Genomic DNA, 14,194 nt, shown 5'->3' with positions numbered 1-14,194 from the left:
CCCCCTGCCGGATGCAACAGCAAAACGCGCAGCACCCCTCCGCCCGCCGGCAAAAGCCTACAGCACTCTGTATTCCCGGGCGGTCTCCCATCCAAGTACTAACCGGGCCCGACCCTGCTTAGCTTCCGAGATCAGACGAGATCGGGCGTTCTCAGGGTGGTATGGCCGTAGGCACCCCTCTGCCCCACAACAGCCCTCTCCACACCCACCGCCCACACCGCCCTCCCGCACTCACACACACCCCCACGCCCACAACAACGCCTCACACCACACACACACACACAAACACACGCACAACACACGCACCTACCCACAACACACCTCACACAAAACAACACCCCACACGCAACACCCCGCAAAAAATACACACCCCTCACCACACGCACCCTGCCCTACACACACACACACACACACACACGCCTCACCCAACAACACACGCACCTCACACAACACAACACCCCACACACAACACCACTAAGTACTTACACCACACTCACGCACCGCACATGCCCTACAGCCCCACACACCCTCCCTCCTCCCGCAACAACACGCGCACCTGCCCCGACGCCTGCCACAATACCCCACTCGCAACACCACAACGCTCGCCAGACGCTCCGCCCGATGCCAAAATCATACAGCACCCAACACCCCAAAAGACCTCCACACCCCTGCTACACGCCCCGCAGCCCCGCACACCCACCCGCCTGCCGCAACACCCCACTCGCAACACCAAAACACTCAACGCCCCCCCGCCTGCCGGCAAAAGCCTACAGCACCCAACAACCCAAAAAACCTCCACAAGCCTCCCACGTGCCCTGCAGCCCCACACACCCACCCGCCTGCCGCAACCACACACGCACCTGCCCCCCCGACACAACCCCCCACCCGCAACACCAAAACGCTCAACACCCCTCCGCCCGCCGCCAAAAGCCTACAGCACCCAACATGCCACGCGCAACACTCCAGAAAACCCCCACACCCCTGCCACACGGCCCGCAGCCCCACACACCCGCCCGCCTGCCGCAACTACACCCGCACCTGCCCCAACACAGCCCCCCAAAATACTTACACACCACTCCCACACGCCCCGCGCCCTCCAGCCCCACACACCCACCCGCCTGCCGCAACACCCCACTCGCAACACCAAAACACTCAACACCCCCCCGCCTGCCGGCAAAAGCCTACAACAGCCCAAAAAACCTCCACAAGCCTCCCACGCGCCCCGCAGCCCCATACGCCCACCCGCCTGCCGCAACCACACCCGCACCTGCCCCCCTGCCGGACGCAACAGCAAAACGCGCAGCACCCCTCCGCCCGCCGGCAAAAGCCTACAGCACCCGGTATTCCCAAGCGGTCTCCCATCCAAGTACTAACCGGGCCCGACCCTGCTTAGCTTCCGAGATCAGACGAGATCGGGCGTTCTCAGGGTGGTATGGCCGTAGGCACCCCTCTGCCCCACAACAGCCCTCTCCACACCCACCGCCCACACCGCCCTCCCGCACTCACACACACCCCCACGCCCACAACAACGCCTCACACCACACACACACACACAAACACACGCACAACACACGCACCTACCCACAACACACCTCACACAAAACAACACCCCACACGCAACACCCCGCAAAAAATACACACCCCTCACCACACGCACCCTGCCCTACACACACACACACACACACACACGCCTCACCCAACAACACACGCACCTCACACAACACAACACCCCACACACAACACCACTAAGTACTTACACCACACTCACGCACCGCACACGCCCTACAGCCCCACACACCCTCCCTCCTCCCGCAACAACACGCGCACCTGCCCCGACGCCTGCCACAATACCCCACTCGCAACACCACAACGCTCGCCAGACGCTCCGCCCGACGCCAAAATCATACAGCACCCAACACCCCAAAAGACCTCCACACCCCTGCTACACGCCCCGCAGCCCCGCACACCCACCCGCCTGCCGCAACACCCCACTCGCAACACCAAAACACTCAACGCCCCCCCGCCTGCCGGCAAAAGCCTACAGCACCCAACAACCCAAAAAACCTCCACAAGCCTCCCACGTGCCCTGCAGCCCCACACACCCACCCGCCTGCCGCAACCACACACGCACCTGCCCCCCCGACACAACCCCCCACCCGCAACACCAAAACGCTCAACACCCCTCCGCCCGCCGCCAAAAGCCTACAGCACCCAACATGCCACGCGCAACACTCCAGAAAACCTCCACACCCCTGCCACACGGCCCGCAGCCCCACACACCCGCCCGCCTGCCGCAACTACACCCGCACCTGCCCCAACACAGCCCCCCAAAATACTTACACACCACTCCCACACGCCCCGCGCCCTCCAGCCCCACAAACCCGCCCGCCTGCCGCAACACCCCACTCGCAACACCAAAACACTCAACACCCCCCCGCCTGCCGGCAAAAGCCTACAACAGCCCAAAAAACCTCCACAAGCCTCCCACGCGCCCCGCAGCCCCACACGCCCACCCGCCAGCCGCAACCACACCCGCACCTGCCCCCCTGCCGGACGCAACAGCAAAACGCGCAGCACCCCTCCGCCCGCCGGCAAAAGCCTACAGCACCCGGTATTCCCAGGCGGTCTCCCATCCAAGTACTATCCGGGCCCGACCCTGCTTAGCTTCCGAGATCAGACGAGATCGGGCGTTCTCAGGGTGGTATGGCCGTAGGCACCCCTCTGCCCCACAACAGCCCTCTCCACACCCACCGCCCACACCGCCCTCCCGCACTCACACACACCCCCACGCCCACAACAACGCCTCACACCACACACACACACACAAACACACGCACAACACACGCACCTACCCACAACACACCTCACACAAAACAACACCCCACACGCAACACCCCGCAAAAAATACACACCCCTCACCACACGCACCCTGCCCTACACACACACACACACACACACGCCTCACCCAACAACACACGCACCTCACACAACACAACACCCCACGCACAACACCACTAAGTACTTACACCACACTCACGCACCGCACACGCCCTACAGCCCCACACACCCTCCCTCCTCCCGCAACAACACGCGCACCTGCCCCGACGCCTGCCACAATACCCCACTCGCAACACCACAACGCTCGCCAGACGCTCCGCCCGACGCCAAAATCATACAGCACCCAACACCCCAAAAGACCTCCACACCCCTGCTACACGCCCCGCAGCCCCGCACACCCACCCGCCTGCCGCAACACCCCACTCGCAACACCAAAACACTCAACGCCCCCCCGCCTGCCGGCAAAAGCCTACAGCACCCAACAACCCAAAAAACCTCCACAAGCCTCCCACGTGCCCTGCAGCCCCACACACCCACCCGCCTGCCGCAACCACACACGCACCTGCCCCCCCGACACAACCCCCCACCCGCAACACCAAAACGCTCAACACCCCTCCGCCCGCCGCCAAAAGCCTACAGCACCCAACATGCCACGCGCAACACTCCAGAAAACCTCCACACCCCTGCCACACGGCCCGCAGCCCCACACACCCGCCCGCCTGCCGCAACTACACCCGCACCTGCCCCAACACAGCCCCCCAAAATACTTACACACCACTCCCACACGCCCCGCGCCCTCCAGCCCCACACACCCACCCGCCTGCCGCAACACCCCACTCGCAACACCAAAACACTCAACACCCCCCCGCCTGCCGGCAAAAGCCTACAACAGCCCAAAAAACCTCCACAAGCCTCCCACGTGCCCTGCAGCCCCACACACCCACCCGCCTGCCGCAACCACACGCGCACCTGCCCCCCCGACACAACCCCCCACCCGCAACACCAAAACGCTCAACACCCCTCTGCCCGCCGCCAAAAGCCTACAGCACCCAACATGCCACGCGCAACACTCCAGAAAACCTCCACACCCCTGCCACACGGCCCGCAGCCCCACAAACCCGCCCGCCTGTCGCAACACCCCACTCGCAACACCAAAACACTCAACACCCCCCCGCCTGCCGGCAAAAGCCTACAACAGCCCAAAAAACCTCCACAAGCCTGCCACGCGCCCCGCAGCCCCACACGCCCACCCGCCAGCCGCAACCACACCCGCACCTGCCCCCCTGCCGGACGCAACAGCAAAACGCGCAGCACCCCTCCGCCCGCCGGCAAAAGCCTACAGCACCCGGTATTCCCAGGCGCTCGCCCATCCAAGTACTAACCGGGCCCGACCCTGCTTAGCTTCCGAGATCAGACAAGATCAGGCGTTCTCAGGGTGGTATGGCCGTAGGCACCCCTCTGCCCCACAACAGCCCTCTCCACACCCACCGCCCACACCGCCCTCCCGCACTCACACACACCCCCACGCCCACAACAACGCCTCACACCACACACACACACACAAACACACGCACAACACACGCACCTACCCACAACACACCTCACACAAAACAACACCCCACACGCAACACCCCGCAAAAAATACACACCCCTCACCACACGCACCCTGCCCTACACACATACACACACACACACACGCCTCACCCAACAACACACGCACCTCACACAACACAACACCCCACACACAACACCACTAAGTACTTACACCACACTCACGCACCGCACACGCCCTACAGCCCCACACACCCTCCCTCCTCCCGCAACAACACGCGCACCTGCCCCGACGCCTGCCACAATACCCCACTCGCAACACCACAACGCTCGCCAGACGCTCCGCCCGACGCCAAAATCATACAGCACCCAACACCCCAAAAGACCTCCACACCCCTGCTACACGCCCCGCAGCCCCGCACACCCACCCGCCTGCCGCAACACCCCACTCGCAACACCAAAACACTCAACGCCCCCCCGCCTGCCGGCAAAAGCCTACAGCACCCAACAACCCAAAAAACCTCCACAAGCCTCCCACGTGCCCTGCAGCCCCACACACCCACCCGCCTGCCGCAACCACACACGCACCTGCCCCCCCGACACAACCCCCCACCCGCAACACCAAAACGCTCAACACCCCTCCGCCCGCCGCCAAAAGCCTACAGCACCCAACATGCCACGCGCAACACTCCAGAAAACCTCCACACCCCTGCCACACGGCCCGCAGCCCCACACACCCGCCCGCCTGCCGCAACTACACCCGCACCTGCCCCAACACAGCCCCCCAAAATACTTACACACCACTCCCACACGCCCCGCGCCCTCCAGCCCCACACACCCACCCGCCTGCCGCAACACCCCACTCGCAACACCAAAACACTCAACACCCCCCCGCCTGCCGGCAAAAGCCTACAACAGCCCAAAAAACCTCCACAAGCCTCCCACGCGCCCCGCAGCCCCAAACGCCCACCCGCCAGCCGCAACCACACCCGCACCTGCCCCCCCGACACAACCCCCCACCCGCAACACCAAAACGCTCAACACCCCTCCGCCCGCCGCCAAAAGCCTACAGCACCCAACATGCCACGCGCAACACTCCAGAAAACCTCCACACCCCTGCCACATGGCCCGCAGCCCCACACACCCGCCCGCCTGCCGCAACTACACCCGCACCTGCCCCAACACAGCCCCCCAAAATACTTACACACCACTCCCACACGCCCCGCGCCCTCCAGCCCCACACACCCACCCGCCTGCCGCAACACCCCACTCGCAACACCAAAACACTCAACACCCCCCCGCCTGCCGGCAAAAGCCTACAACAGCCCAAAAAACCTCCACAAGCCTCCCACGTGCCCTGCAGCCCCACACACCCACCCGCCTGCCGCAACCACACGCGCACCTGCCCCCCCGACACAACCCCCCACCCGCAACACCAAAACGCTCAACACCCCTCCGCCCGCCGCCAAAAGCCGACAGCACCCAACATGCCTCGCGCAACACTCCAGAAAACCTCCACACCCCTGCCACACGGCCCGCAGCCCCACAAACCCACCCGCCTGCCGCAACACCCCACTCGCAACACCAAAACACTCAACACCCCCCCGCCTGCCGGCAAAAGCCTACAACAGCCCAAAAAACCTCCACAAGCCTCCCACGCGCCCCGCAGCCCCACACGCCCACCCGCCTGCCGCAACCACACCCGCACCTGCCCCCCTGCCGGACGCAACAGCAAAACGCGCAGCACCCCTCCGCCCGCCGGCAAAAGCCTACAGCACCCGCTATTCCCAGGCGCTCGCCCATCCAAGTACTAACCGGGCCCGACCCTGCTTAGCTTCCGAGATCAGACGAGATCGGGCGTTCTCAGGGTGGTATGGCCGCAGGCACCCCTCTGCCCCACAACAGCCCTCTCCACACCCACCGCCCACACCGCCCTCCCGCACTCACACACACCCCCACGCCCACAACAACGCCTCACACCACACACACACACACAAACACACGCACAACACACGCACCTACCCACAACACACCTCACACAAAACAACACCCCACACGCAACACCCCGCAAAAAATACACACCCCTCACCACACGCACCCTGCCCTACACACACACACGCCTCACCCAACAACACACGCACCTCACACAACACAACACCCCACACACAACACCACTAAGTACTTACACCACACTCACGCACCGCACACGCCCTACAGCCCCACACACCCTCCCTCCTCCCGCAACAACACGCGCACCTGCCCCGACGCCTGCCACAATACCCCACTCGCAACACCACAACGCTCGCCAGACGCTCCGCCCGACGCCAAAATCATACAGCACCCAACACCCCAAAAGACCTCCACACCCCTGCTACACGCCCCGCAGCCCCGCACACCCACCCGCCTGCCGCAACACCCCACTCGCAACACCAAAACACTCAACGCCTCCCCGCCTGCCGGTAAAAGCCTACAGCACCCAACAACCCAAAAAACCTCCACAAGCCTCCCACGTGCCCTGCAGCCCCACACACCCACCCGCCTGCCGCAACCACACACGCACCTGCCCCCCCGACACAACCCCCCACCCGCAACACCAAAACGCTCAACACCCCTCCGCCCGCCGCCAAAAGCCTACAGCACCCAACATGCCACGCGCAACACTCCAGAAAACCTCCACACCCCTGCCACACGGCCCGCAGCCCCACACACCCGCCCGCCTGCCGCAACTACACCCGCACCTGCCCCAACACAGCCCCCCAAAATACTTACACACCACTCCCACACGCCCCGCGCCCTCCAGCCCCACACACCCACCCGCCTGCCGCAACACCCCACTCGCAACACCAAAACACTCAACACCCCCCCGCCTGCCGGCAAAAGCCTACAACAGCCCAAAAAACCTCCACAAGCCTCCCACGCGCCCCGCAGCCCCACACGCCCACCCGCCTGCCGCAACCACACCCGCACCTGCCCCCCTGCCGGACGCAACAGCAAAACGCGCAGCACCCCTCCGCCCGCCGGCAAAAGCCTACAGCACCCGGTATTCCCAGGCGCTCTCCCATCCAAGTACTAACCGGGCCCGACCCTGCTTAGCTTCCGAGATCAGACGAGATCGGGCGTTCTCAGGGTGGTATGGCCGTAGGCACCCCTCTGCCCCACAACAGCCCTCTCCACACCCACCGCCCACACCGCCCTCCCGCACTCACACACACCCCCACGCCCACAACAACGCCTCACACCACACACACACACACAAACACACGCACAACACACGCACCTACCCACAACACACCTCACACAAAACAACACCCCACACGCAACACCCCGCAAAAAATACACACCCCTCACCACACGCACCCTGCCCTACACACACACACACACACACACACGCCTCACCCAACAACACACGCACCTCACACAACACAACACCCCACACACAACACCACTAAGTACTTACACCACACTCAAGCACCGCACATGCCCTACAGCCCCACACACCCTCCCTCCTCCCGCAACAACACGCGCACCTGCCCCGACGCCTGCCACAATACCCCACTCGCAACACCACAACGCTCGCCAGACGCTCCGCCCGATGCCAAAATCATACAGCACCCAACACCCCAAAAGACCTCCACACCCCTGCTACACGCCCCGCAGCCCCGCACACCCACCCGCCTGCCGCAACACCCCACTCGCAACACCAAAACACTCAACGCCCCCCCGCCTGCCGGCAAAAGCCTACAGCACCCAACAACCCAAAAAACCTCCACAAGCCTCCCACGTGCCCTGCAGCCCCACACACCCACCCGCCTGCCGCAACCACACACGCACCTGCCCCCCCGACACAACCCCCCACCCGCAACACCAAAACGCTCAACACCCCTCCGCCCGCCGCCAAAAGCCTACAGCACCCAACATGCCACGCGCAACACTCCAGAAAACCCCCACACCCCTGCCACACGGCCCGCAGCCCCACACACCCACCCGCCTGCCGCAACTACACCCGCACCTGCCCCAACACAGCCCCCCAAAATACTTACACACCACTCCCACACGCCCCGCGCCCTCCAGCCCCACACACCCGCCCGCCTGCCGCAACACCCCACTCGCAACACCAAAACACTCAACACCCCCCCGCCTGCCGGCAAAAGCCTACAACAGCCCAAAAAACCTCCACAAGCCTCCCACGCGCCCCGCAGCCCCACACGCCCACCCGCCTGCCGCAACCACACCCGCACCTGCCCCCCTGCCGGATGCAACAGCAAAACGCGCAGCACCCCTCCGCCCGCCGGCAAAAGCCTACAGCACCCGGTATTCCCAGGCGGTCTCCCATCCAAGTACTAACCGGGCCCGACCCTGCTTAGCTTCCGAGATCAGACGAGATCAGGCGTTCTCAGGGTGGTATGGCCGTAGGCACCCCTCTGCCCCACAACAGCCCTCTCCACACCCACCGCCCACACCGCCCTCCCGCACTCACACACACCCCCACGCCCACAACAACGCCTCACACCACACACACACACACAAACACACGCACAACACACGCACCTACCCACAACACACCTCACACAAAACAACACCCCACACGCAACACCCCGCAAAAAATACACACCCCTCACCACACGCACCCTGCCCTACACACACACACACACGCCTCACCCAACAACACACGCACCTCACACAACACAACACCCCACACACAACACCACTAAGTACTTACACCACACTCACGCACCGCACACGCCCTACAGCCCCACACACCCTCCCTCCTCCCGCAACAACACGCGCACCTGCCCCGACGCCTGCCACAATACCCCACTCGCAACACCACAACGCTCGCCAGACGCTCCGCCCGACGCCAAAATCATACAGCACCCAACACCCCAAAAGACCTCCACACCCCTGCTACACGCCCCGCAGCCCCGCACACCCACCCGCCTGCCGCAACACCCCACTCGCAACACCAAAACACTCAACGCCCCCCCGCCTGCCGGTAAAAGCCTACAGCACCCAACAACCCAAAAAACCTCCACAAGCCTCCCACGTGCCCTGCAGCCCCACACACCCACCCGCCTGCCGCAACCACACCCGCACCTGCCCCCCCGACACAACCCCCCACCCGCAACACCAAAACGCTCAACACCCCTCCGCCCGCCGCCAAAAGCCTACAGCACCCAACATGCCACGCGCAACACTCCAGAAAACCTCCACACCCCTGCCACACGGCCCGCAGCCCCACACACCCGCCCGCCTGCCGCAACTACACCCGCACCTGCCCCAACACAGCCCCCCAAAATACTTACACACCACTCCCACACGCCCCGCGCCCTCCAGCCCCACAAACCCGCCCGCCTGCCGCAACACCCCACTCGCAACACCAAAACACTCAACACCCCCCCGCCTGCCGGCAAAAGCCTACAACAGCCCAAAAAACCTCCACAAGCCTCCCACGCGCCCCGCAGCCCCACACGCCCACCCGCCAGCCGCAACCACACCCGCACCTGCCCCCCTGCCGGACGCAACAGCAAAACGCGCAGCACCCCTCCGCCCGCCGGCAAAAGCCTACAGCACCCGGTATTCCCAGGCGGTCTCCCATCCAAGTACTATCCGGGCCCGACCCTGCTTAGCTTCCGAGATCAGACGAGATCGGGCGTTCTCAGGGTGGTATGGCCGTAGGCACCCCTCTGCCCCACAACAGCCCTCTCCACACCCACCGCCCACACCGCCCTCCCGCACTCACACACACCCCCACGCCCACAACAACGCCTCACACCACACACACACACACAAACACACGCACAACACACGCACCTACCCACAACACACCTCACACAAAACAACACCCCACACGCAACACCCCGCAAAAAATACACACCCCTCACCACACGCACCCTGCCCTACACACACACACACACACACACGCCTCACCCAACAACACACGCACCTCACACAACACAACACCCCACGCACAACACCACTAAGTACTTACACCACACTCACGCACCGCACACGCCCTACAGCCCCACACACCCTCCCTCCTCCCGCAACAACACGCGCACCTGCCCCGACGCCTGCCACAATACCCCACTCGCAACACCACAACGCTCGCCAGACGCTCCGCCCGACGCCAAAATCATACAGCACCCAACACCCCAAAAGACCTCCACACCCCTGCTACACGCCCCGCAGCCCCGCACACCCACCCGCCTGCCGCAACACCCCACTCGCAACACCAAAACACTCAACGCCCCCCCGCCTGCCGGCAAAAGCCTACAGCACCCAACAACCCAAAAAACCTCCACAAGCCTCCCACGTGCCCTGCAGCCCCACACACCCACCCGCCTGCCGCAACCACACACGCACCTGCCCCCCCGACACAACCCCCCACCCGCAACACCAAAACGCTCAACACCCCTCCGCCCGCCGCCAAAAGCCTACAGCACCCAACATGCCACGCGCAACACTCCAGAAAACCTCCACACCCCTGCCACACGGCCCGCAGCCCCACACACCCGCCCGCCTGCCGCAACTACACCCGCACCTGCCCCAACACAGCCCCCCAAAATACTTACACACCACTCCCACACGCCCCGCGCCCTCCAGCCCCACACACCCACCCGCCTGCCGCAACACCCCACTCGCAACACCAAAACACTCAACACCCCCCCGCCTGCCGGCAAAAGCCTACAACAGCCCAAAAAACCTCCACAAGCCTCCCACGTGCCCTGCAGCCCCACACACCCACCCGCCTGCCGCAACCACACGCGCACCTGCCCCCCCGACACAACCCCCCACCCGCAACACCAAAACGCTCAACACCCCTCTGCCCGCCGCCAAAAGCCTACAGCACCCAACATGCCACGCGCAACACTCCAGAAAACCTCCACACCCCTGCCACACGGCCCGCAGCCCCACAAACCCGCCCGCCTGTCGCAACACCCCACTCGCAACACCAAAACACTCAACACCCCCCCGCCTGCCGGCAAAAGCCTACAACAGCCCAAAAAACCTCCACAAGCCTGCCACGCGCCCCGCAGCCCCACACGCCCACCCGCCAGCCGCAACCACACCCGCACCTGCCCCCCTGCCGGACGCAACAGCAAAACGCGCAGCACCCCTCCGCCCGCCGGCAAAAGCCTACAGCACCCGGTATTCCCAGGCGCTCGCCCATCCAAGTACTAACCGGGCCCGACCCTGCTTAGCTTCCGAGATCAGACAAGATCAGGCGTTCTCAGGGTGGTATGGCCGTAGGCACCCCTCTGCCCCACAACAGCCCTCTCCACACCCACCGCCCACACCGCCCTCCCGCACTCACACACACCCCCACGCCCACAACAACGCCTCACACCACACACACACACACAAACACACGCACAACACACGCACCTACCCACAACACACCTCACACAAAACAACACCCCACACGCAACACCCCGCAAAAAATACACACCCCTCACCACACGCACCCTGCCCTACACACATACACACACACACACACGCCTCACCCAACAACACACGCACCTCACACAACACAACACCCCACACACAACACCACTAAGTACTTACACCACACTCACGCACCGCACACGCCCTACAGCCCCACACACCCTCCCTCCTCCCGCAACAACACGCGCACCTGCCCCGACGCCTGCCACAATACCCCACTCGCAACACCACAACGCTCGCCAGACGCTCCGCCCGACGCCAAAATCATACAGCACCCAACACCCCAAAAGACCTCCACACCCCTGCTACACGCCCCGCAGCCCCGCACACCCACCCGCCTGCCGCAACACCCCACTCGCAACACCAAAACACTCAACGCCCCCCCGCCTGCCGGCAAAAGCCTACAGCACCCAACAACCCAAAAAACCTCCACAAGCCTCCCACGTGCCCTGCAGCCCCACACACCCACCCGCCTGCCGCAACCACACACGCACCTGCCCCCCCGACACAACCCCCCACCCGCAACACCAAAACGCTCAACACCCCTCCGCCCGCCGCCAAAAGCCTACAGCACCCAACATGCCACGCGCAACACTCCAGAAAACCTCCACACCCCTGCCACACGGCCCGCAGCCCCACACACCCGCCCGCCTGCCGCAACTACACCCGCACCTGCCCCAACACAGCCCCCCAAAATACTTACACACCACTCCCACACGCCCCGCGCCCTCCAGCCCCACACACCCACCCGCCTGCCGCAACACCCCACTCGCAACACCAAAACACTCAACACCCCCCCGCCTGCCGGCAAAAGCCTACAACAGCCCAAAAAACCTCCACAAGCCTCCCACGCGCCCCGCAGCCCCAAACGCCCACCCGCCAGCCGCAACCACACCCGCACCTGCCCCCCCGACACAACCCCCCACCCGCAACACCAAAACGCTCAACACCCCTCCGCCCGCCGCCAAAAGCCTACAGCACCCAACATGCCACGCGCAACACTCCAGAAAACCTCCACACCCCTGCCACATGGCCCGCAGCCCCACACACCCGCCCGCCTGCCGCAACTACACCCGCACCTGCCCCAACACAGCCCCCCAAAATACTTACACACCACTCCCACACGCCCCGCGCCCTCCAGCCCCACACACCCACCCGCCTGCCGCAACACCCCACTCGCAACACCAAAACACTCAACACCCCCCCGCCTGCCGGCAAAAGCCTACAACAGCCCAAAAAACCTCCACAAGCCTCCCACGTGCCCTGCAGCCCCACACACCCACCCGCCTGCCGCAACCACACGCGCACCTGCCCCCCCGACACAACCCCCCACCCGCAACACCAAAACGCTCAACACCCCTCCGCCCGCCGCCAAAAGCCGACAGCACCCAACATGCCTCGCGCAACACTCCAGAAAACCTCCACACCCCTGCCACACGGCCCGCAGCCCCACAAACCCACCCGCCTGCCGCAACACCCCACTCGCAACACCAAAACACTCAACACCCCCCCGCCTGCCGGCAAAAGCCTACAACAGCCCAAAAAACCTCCACAAGCCTCCCACGCGCCCCGCAGCCCCACACGCCCACCCGCCTGCCGCAACCACACCCGCACCTGCCCCCCTGCCGGACGCAACAGCAAAACGCGCAGCACCCCTCCGCCCGCCGGCAAAAGCCTACAGCACCCGCTATTCCCAGGCGCTCGCCCATCCAAGTACTAACCGGGCCCGACCCTGCTTAGCTTCCGAGATCAGACGAGATCGGGCGTTCTCAGGGTGGTATGGCCGCAGGCACCCCTCTGCCCCACAACAGCCCTCTCCACACCCACCGCCCACACCGCCCTCCCGCACTCACACACACCCCCACGCCCACAACAACGCCTCACACCACACACACACACACAAACACACGCACAACACACGCACCTACCCACAACACACCTCACACAAAACAACACCCCACACGCAACACCCCGCAAAAAATACACACCCCTCACCACACGCACCCTGCCCTACACACACACACGCCTCACCCAACAACACACGCACCTCACACAACACAACACCCCACACACAACACCACTAAGTACTTACACCACACTCACGCACCGCACACGCCCTACAGCCCCACACACCCTCCCTCCTCCCGCAACAACACGCGCACCTGCCCCGACGCCTGCCACAATACCCCACTCGCAACACCACAACGCTCGCCAGACGCTCCGCCCGACGCCAAAATCATACAGCACCCAACACCCCAAAAGACCTCCACACCCCTGCTACACGCCCCGCAGCCCCGCACACCCACCCGCCTGCCGCAACACCCCACTCGCAACACCAAAACACTCAACGCCTCCCCGC

The 14,194-nt window shown here is 64.3% G+C and overlaps 10 non-coding genes across 10 annotated transcripts; all 10 read right to left on the bottom strand.

Moving 5' to 3' along the window:
- Positions 1 to 54: 54 nt before the first annotated feature.
- On the bottom strand, positions 55 to 173 carry LOC141745813 (5S ribosomal RNA). Its single transcript, XR_012588081.1, has one exon. It is a non-coding gene; the product is annotated as a 5S ribosomal RNA (ribosomal RNA).
- A 1,152-nt stretch (positions 174 to 1,325) lies between these two features.
- Positions 1,326 to 1,444, bottom strand: LOC141745595 (5S ribosomal RNA). Its single transcript, XR_012587869.1, has one exon. It is a non-coding gene; the product is annotated as a 5S ribosomal RNA (ribosomal RNA).
- Positions 1,445 to 2,596: 1,152 nt separating this feature from the next.
- Positions 2,597 to 2,715, bottom strand: LOC141745593 (5S ribosomal RNA). Its single transcript, XR_012587867.1, has one exon. It is a non-coding gene; the product is annotated as a 5S ribosomal RNA (ribosomal RNA).
- Positions 2,716 to 4,171: 1,456 nt separating this feature from the next.
- LOC141745864 (5S ribosomal RNA) lies at positions 4,172 to 4,290 on the bottom strand. The gene has a single exon (XR_012588131.1). It is a non-coding gene; the product is annotated as a 5S ribosomal RNA (ribosomal RNA).
- A 1,865-nt stretch (positions 4,291 to 6,155) lies between these two features.
- Positions 6,156 to 6,274, bottom strand: LOC141745834 (5S ribosomal RNA). The gene has a single exon (XR_012588102.1). It is a non-coding gene; the product is annotated as a 5S ribosomal RNA (ribosomal RNA).
- Positions 6,275 to 7,414: 1,140 nt separating this feature from the next.
- LOC141745738 (5S ribosomal RNA) lies at positions 7,415 to 7,533 on the bottom strand. Its single transcript, XR_012588008.1, has one exon. It is a non-coding gene; the product is annotated as a 5S ribosomal RNA (ribosomal RNA).
- A 1,152-nt stretch (positions 7,534 to 8,685) lies between these two features.
- On the bottom strand, positions 8,686 to 8,804 carry LOC141745653 (5S ribosomal RNA). Its single transcript, XR_012587925.1, has one exon. It is a non-coding gene; the product is annotated as a 5S ribosomal RNA (ribosomal RNA).
- Positions 8,805 to 9,948: 1,144 nt separating this feature from the next.
- Positions 9,949 to 10,067, bottom strand: LOC141745592 (5S ribosomal RNA). The gene has a single exon (XR_012587866.1). It is a non-coding gene; the product is annotated as a 5S ribosomal RNA (ribosomal RNA).
- Positions 10,068 to 11,523: 1,456 nt separating this feature from the next.
- On the bottom strand, positions 11,524 to 11,642 carry LOC141745863 (5S ribosomal RNA). The gene has a single exon (XR_012588130.1). It is a non-coding gene; the product is annotated as a 5S ribosomal RNA (ribosomal RNA).
- A 1,865-nt stretch (positions 11,643 to 13,507) lies between these two features.
- On the bottom strand, positions 13,508 to 13,626 carry LOC141745833 (5S ribosomal RNA). Its single transcript, XR_012588101.1, has one exon. It is a non-coding gene; the product is annotated as a 5S ribosomal RNA (ribosomal RNA).
- Positions 13,627 to 14,194: the final 568 nt, after the last annotated feature.

The sequence above is a fragment of the Larus michahellis genome, chromosome 6, assembly GCF_964199755.1.
Source record: "Larus michahellis chromosome 6, bLarMic1.1, whole genome shotgun sequence".
NCBI lineage: Eukaryota > Metazoa > Chordata > Aves > Charadriiformes > Laridae > Larus > Larus michahellis.
The sequence above is the reverse complement of the archived record's forward strand: the minus strand, read 5'-3'. Positions and strand labels throughout refer to the sequence as shown.